The 7,208-nt window shown below is 50.2% G+C and overlaps 1 pseudogene; it reads left to right on the forward strand.

Annotated features, from left to right (window-relative positions):
- Positions 1–330: 330 nt before the first annotated feature.
- LOC110303052 lies at positions 331–658 on the forward strand (annotated as a pseudogene).
- Positions 659–7,208: the final 6,550 nt, after the last annotated feature.

The raw sequence follows: 7,208 nt of genomic DNA on the forward strand, positions 1-7,208 counted from the left end.
TTTCTCCCCCTAACCCTGTTTTCTTTCTCAGAGATTCACCCCAGAGAGAAAACTCTCCTGACACAGAACTAAGAGTCCTCATAGAAAGGTCAGCAAGAAGGAAAAACAGACAAGGGAACAGGAGACCGGACAGCTCAGGCTTTCACTTGGGAGCCCCCACAGAGGGGGCCTTGTAAGAATCAGCTGGCCTGGCCTCGAGGATGGAGATGCGGTGGCTGGTGGTGGGGAGGCTAAGTCTGAATGCAGGAGCTGGTGGACCTGTCTGCCGCAGTCAGGGCACTGGAACGAAAGCCTAGATCCTGAGCATGGGAACGGAGTTGGCCTTTCAGATAATGCTGCGGTGGAGACAGCCGAGGAAGCAAAGGAGCCTGCCGAAGCTGACATCAATGAGCTCTGCCGGGACATGTTCTCCAAAATGGCCACATACTTGACTGGGGAACTGACAGCCACCAGTGAAGACTACAAACTCCTGGAAAATATGAATAAGTTAACAAGCTTGAAGTACCTTGAAATGAAAGATATTGCTATCAGCATCAGCAGAAACCTGAAGGACTTAAACCAGAAATATGCTGAACTACAGCCGTATCTTGACCAGATCAACGTGATTGAGGAGCAGGTGGCAGCTCTCGAGCAGGCAGCCTATAAGCAAGATGCTTAGTCAAAAGAACTGGAAGCCAAGTACAAGAAGTTGGAGAAGTGATGAGAATCTTGTTCATGTGGCTCAAGTGTTTGTTAATATGGAAGATGTTTTATAACCACTAAGTCCTGAGGCTGACACATCATCAGAGCTTCTCAGAAGAAAATGGCTGGTTAAGCCCAAGGCCACGCGATACTGGATGAACTGGAGGGCCGTGGCTGCTCCGGAGTCTCCTCTGAGGCAGTATCTCTCAGAAACTCACACCTGGAACTCCTCACCGTTTACTTGAATGCTTCATCATCCATCCAAGATGGTGACTGTAGAGTTCAGGACATACCTGGGTTTGCCAGTAGAGTCCAGTGAGGGGACCTGTTTTCCCTGGTATTGGGCATTTAGCACGTTATTGTCTAAAATGGCTGCTTTGTTTTGTTTGTTTTGTTTTCTACTGATGATAAAGTGAATTGTTAACAAGATTCAAATTAAAAAGGAAAACAAAACAAAACAAAACAGAATCAGCTGGCCTTCCATGCACAACTAGGCAGGTAGTTACGGGGTGGGGGTGGGGTGGGGGGAGTAGGGGAATGGGAAGAAGGTTGACAAAGTCTCCCTTTTGGCCTAGGAAAGGAATAGGGCTGAGCCAGAGGACTTCCCTCTTGTCCTGAGGTGCAGGTGTGGGGCATACATGGCTCCTTCTCAGGTCAGCAAATGGAAGCTGAGGTAATAGATTATTTGTTGGTGGAGAAAACCCTGGAGACCCTGCCTTCACTACAGTAGGAACAAGACTCAGCCAGCCCACACAGGAGACCTTCTGTAGCCCCCACTCCTTTGTCTTCTACAGTGGTCTCTGGATGTCCTTTGTCCCTTGGTCAGGTTGTTTCCTCTTCGTCCATTTGTGCACAGGCATACCCTGGCATGCTGAAAGCCTGCTGCTGGCAAAGATGGGTGATGGTGTTCGTGAGCGGAGGAGAACCCAGGCCAGGCACCTGGCACGGGGCAGGAGGAGTAAGAACCTTTTGGGATCCTGTACAATTGTCATTTCTGCTCCACTGTGTGTCCCCTCTAGCTTTGAAGTGGACTGTTCCCCCCAGTCTGGCTTTAACCCAGCTAACTGTATACAAAGATCGCTGTTCTGACTCACCACCATACAGCCAACATTCAGTCTGGCTTCTGGTCCAATTCAGCTTGGCTTTTGAATAACTTACCCTGTATGAGAGCCAGCCTAAGCTTGAAAGGAGGGTGCTTAATAAGAATGACAGACATGCCACATGGTTCCTGCCACAAGCGTGTCACAGCTGGTCATCCAGATAGACGAGTACACTGACTCTGGGGCCAGACAAACTGGATTTCACACACCATTCTAGCTGTGACCCTGGAGCAAGTTGTTTGCCCTCTGGAAGCCTCAGTTTTTCCATCTGTAGAATGGTAGTAACTACAGTGAGGATGTTACAGGCTAAATTACTCACAGGACTGGGAGTCAGTTCTTTCCATACGATAAGTAGTATATACTTATTAACTATCACCATAATCTAGGGTTCTTACGAGTGTGAAATTATATGGAAATTATATTTAAAATTTTCTCTTGGTGCCCTGAATGTTGGTGGTAGTTATTACCGTGAGAGGCTGTTATCATACATGTTTACCAGTCACAGGGCACATCCCATGGAAGCACGGGAAAGATTACTCTTGCCTGTAGGGGTCACACCAGCCTGGAGCCGGTGGTATTCAGGCTGAGCACTAAAGGGTCCAAGAGGTTTTAACAAGCAGGGATGTGCATGTAAGGCCCAGCGCACAGCTATGAAATGGAAAGGTCTTAGCTATCAGCAGTAAGGCTGGCAGGGAGCTCAGCTGCCTTTGGGCTCCCTATGTCATTTGGGAGCCCTGCTCTTGAAGGTCAGGGCCAGCCAGTTTCAGCCCCCAGGGACAAGGGGGAGTGTGACAATCAAGAGAGAGCCAGAATGGGAGCCCAAGACCAGAGTTGGCTCCTGGCTGAGTGTTACATAGAACTAGGTGTCACAAGGTTCATCTCCCCCCCCCTCTGTCTTCCCGTTCTTCCTTTCGAATGGGGAGTAATAAGAGCCCACTCACCTCCCACCTGTGCTGTAATTATCAAACGCAGCACACGGACTAAAATGCAAAGTACTGTTCTTCAAGACCAAGAAGGGTTAGTGTGGCCTCTCAAAAAGCTCTGGGGGAAACACAGAGGCAAAGGGCATTTGAAAGGAAGACTCGGATAAAGCCCTGGGAAGAGCGCCTGACTCCTAGCAGAAGTGGGCCAGTAACCGCCCTCATAACTTATTAATTCACTCTATTCATTCATGCAGCAAATATTCCTTCTGTGCCCTCTAAATGCCAGGCTTGGGGCTCCATATTGGGCAAGTGGTGAAAGAGATGGATGGAGACCCTGCGCTGAGTTATCTTTAAGCAATTTGAAAAATTGGCAACCTGAAGGCTTCTGCTCCACTGGCCACCTTCCAGTTTTTCTCCAGGATTGTTACGATTCATTCTGAATTGAGCCAGGCTACCAAGACCTCATCCCAGCATACGCAAACACCCACCCCTCTGCCCTCTGCTGACGGGCTCTGCCATCAGCAGCTCCATCCAAAGGCTTCGCTCAGACATCCCAAGCATCCCTGGAACCTTCCCTGACCCCACAAGATGAACGGAAGTGCCTTAATATTTAAAGAGGAATGAATTTTCTAATTAGCACCCAAACACTGGAGCCTGGCCCTTCCTGACCTTACCTATTTAAATGCAAATTAATCTTCCCCGAGGAAAGTTGATAAGTGAAGGAAACCTCAAAGGGTAGAGAAGCAGGCAGGAGGCCAGGGGTGCTGATCAGAGCTGTCACTTTTGTCCCTGCTACTGACTTTGCTGCCTGACACCCACACTTCTCTCACCTCAAAACCAGGCTCTGAGGCTGAGGGAATTTGAGGCAAGACCTAAGTCCTTGTCCCCAACACCCAAACTCCTATTCCCTTATCTGTTCAGGATGACCTACCTGTAGGAGGCCATCTTAGATTAGTGGCCTAGAGAAGACATAGGCAATAGAGTCAAGTCTGCCCGGCTTGGAATTTAGGATTCTCTGTCTCCCGCTTCAATACGCACTCACGTGTGGCATGCACACACACGCACACACACACACACACACACACACACACACACTAATCTTTACATATATATGGAGATCATAAGGTAACTTTCAGGAGTTGTCCAGTTCTCTATGTCCACAGTGTGGGTCCTAGGGACAGGAATCCTGTCATCAGGGCTGTCAGAAAAAGGTAGTGTCTTTCTTGTCCCCCTAAGATAGCCGAGAGTGAGGTGGTTTATAAAGGGCCAGAAGGGGGATTGTTTTATGCCTGTGGGCCCTCATGCCACCTAGACTACGTCACACTGTTGTAGCCAGAAGACTGTGCCAGACAACATGAGAAATGTGAATGTCATCTCATCCTCACATATCCTGGATCACAGTTTCTTTTCTTTCTTTCTCCTTAGTAATTAAAAACTATAAAGTCTGCTGTGAGGCCACAGGCCAGCACACACCAAGCCCTTGTTCTCTGACTACCAAGGCACCGTGGCCCCCATGGTCATGGAAAATTGTACTAAGGAGCCTCCAAGGATGTTGGGCTCTCGGCTGAGGTTGGACCATGGGGGAGGAATGTCACCCAAGGAAAGAAATGGTGGGAACCAGAACTTTAGAGGAACAGAGGGCACACAGGACCTGTGATGGTAGCTTCTAGAACACCAGCCACAGCCACGGATAGGGGTCACTCAGACCCTTACTTAATGACACCCAGGATAAGGACTGAGGGTTCTCAGACTCTGATCAGGAAACCCCATTCTTCTAGTGACAGGCTCTGGGCCTTGTTTTTTTCTTCATCTGAGAAGCAATGCAGTTCCCTTGGGGTTCCTCAAGTCCCCGAGGTGCATACCTGCCTGGCATGGGAGTGCCCGCTAATGAAGAGAGGCAGACCTTTTGATCCACCCACACCCCAGCCTGCTGCTCACCTTTCTGGATGCCCATCTATTTTTAGGCCCACACAGCCCACGGACAGCCTGCCCAGGATGCATTGCCCTCCTCCCCCTCCTCTGTGTGTTGCATGAAGGAGACATGGGTCAGTGTACCAGATGGCAGCCTTGCCGTGGCAGCAGATTGTCTGTTTCCCATGGGCTTGGGTTAAAGCGGGGTGTTGGATGAGGCCTGCTCTCCAGCCCCACCCCTCCTGCTCTCAGCCCAGCGTCACCCCCACCCCTCCAGCTGTGCTTCTTTGCTGTCTTTTTTTTTCCCCTTCTGGGAACGGGAAGGAGCATGAAGAATGTGTGTGTGTGCACGTGTGTGTGCATGCCTGTGTGCATGTGCATGTGTGTATGTGCGTGAAAGTATGTGACTATGTGTATATGAATGTGTGTGCATTCATGTGTGTGTGCATGCATGAGTATGCATGCATATATGCATGTACATGTTTGGGACTATGTGTGCATGCATGTATGTGTGCATGTGTGTGTATCTTATGAAGGGTGGAGGTAAGAGTAAAGCAAAAGGCCCTCTGCACAGGCCCACCCTGAATAGTCCTTGCTTGCTGCTCCTGTCTTGCTGGTAACATGAAGGATGGCAGGCTCTTGGAGGGCAGCAGAGGCACACAGTAGGGAATAAGTCCCCTCAAGGCCCCTGGCATGGAGAGGTATGGGTACCTCAGAGAGTGACCACTTTCATTCTGGCTCTTTAGTGGCCTGGGCCTGGGGGCCTAATGTCATCTGACATGAGTTCAAACTGTGGTCTTTGTCATTCGATTCCTAGCCTATCAAAGTGGGTAAAAGGTAATTAAGTCAGGAAGCGCCCCCTCCTCTCTTTCCTTCCCCCTCTCCCTCCCTCCCTCTCTCCCTCTCTCTTCCATTCCTTTCTCTTTTTGAGACAGGCTCTCTTGAGCTCAGAGCAGCCTCAAACTCACCCAGTAGCTGAGAATACCTTTGAACTTCTGATTCTCCTGCCTCCACCTGCTCAGTGCTGGAATGACAGCACAGTGAAATCACACTGGTTTTAAGCAGTTGCTGGGGATGGAACTCAAGGCTTCATGCAAATTAGACAAGCACTGTATGAGCTGAGGCACAGTCCCAGGAACCTCCTCTTACAGTTTAAAAAAAAAATGTCTGTGGGAATGGCATCCTGGGGATGGGCAGGACCTCCAGATAGAGGCCTTTCTCTTCTGCCTGGAGACAACAGCCTTCAGGCCTCAACCTTTGTCGTTTGGATAAGATGGTTCTGCTAGAATGAGGAAGCCCTAGTGGGAACTGGGCCGGCTTTGCCTGAGGCCCAACTTCCGGCAGCTTCTCCTCTGGCCTTCCCAAGCTGAGCTCTCTGGGGCTGTGGGATGGATCTGTGGCATGAGCACATACGCACACTTTCACACGTGAGCACTCACTAGCTAGACAGGCGGGTGGTGGTGGGGGGTCCATCTGTCAATCAATCTTCCTTGCTGATTTCCTGGCTGGCAGCAGTGGAGCTGGTGTGTAAATCACTCAGAGACCCTCTCGGCTCTGCCAGGACATGGAGCTCTTTTTAATTAAGAAGAACGGAGGCTGCTGCTGGCTCTGGAAGTGGCATTAACTTACTAATGAGTCTTTAATGTGTCTGAGTAGCCTGTGCTATCTGCTCCTGCACAGCCTCCGATGCTCTGTAGAGCAGACTAGAACCTAGGGAAAGCTGGGTGGGGTCTGGGGTGGGGGAGAGGAGCTCTGCATTGGAGGTGGACAGGAGAGAACCCTTCTTAGCTCCAGAGCTAATGCAGCCCAATCTAGTGAGCTGGAAGTAACTGGTACAGTTTCCTCTCTGAAGAAAGGGCCAGATTGCAGTGTGAGTTGAACCCTTGGGTCCTGCCAGTTAGCTGTGGGACACAAAAGGCACCCGGAAAGGTCAGAGCACAGCGGGAAGCATGATTAGACTTCCAGACAGGTGCTCAAACACCACAAAGAGCAGACTATCATTAACCAGATGGGCAGAAGCAGCCACAGACAGGCCAGAGCGAGGCTCCCTTCGGAGAACTGACACCATGAAGATGAATCAAGGGGACTAGAGCTCTATGTGTATGTAGCTACCAGAAGAACATGAAATGGCCACTCGAGAATCTGCCTCATTCTCACCATGACCACATGATTATTATTTTTCTAGAGCCGTAGGCAATGTCCCTAGAAATGAAGAACGCTAAAGCTGGGAGACCCCTCCAGCTGCTCTCAGCGCCGTTGTCCTTCTAGAAGGACAGCTGCCACAGAGAGGGCGCGCTATGCCCATGTTTGCACAGTACAGCCTAGGTAGGTGTGACAGATGTGTGTCCTGTGTCCTTCCTGCTCCTCGTGTCTCCCAGAGGCAGCCGTGGAAGCTGCAGCGACACGGCCTCTCACCCCACTCCAAGCTGCTGTTCTCAGGAAATTCCTCCCGTGTTTATAACTAACGCTCAGGCTTTATTACAAGGCCCATTTCCTCTTCAATGCCCGCAATCAACACAGGAAACTAGCTCAGGTCTTTTAGAGCCTTTGAGCTGTCACTCTCATTGCTTCCACTCAACTAGAGAGGAATGCG

Source organism: Mus caroli, chromosome 1 (assembly GCF_900094665.2).
Source record: "Mus caroli chromosome 1, CAROLI_EIJ_v1.1, whole genome shotgun sequence".
Lineage (NCBI taxonomy): Eukaryota > Metazoa > Chordata > Mammalia > Rodentia > Muridae > Mus > Mus caroli.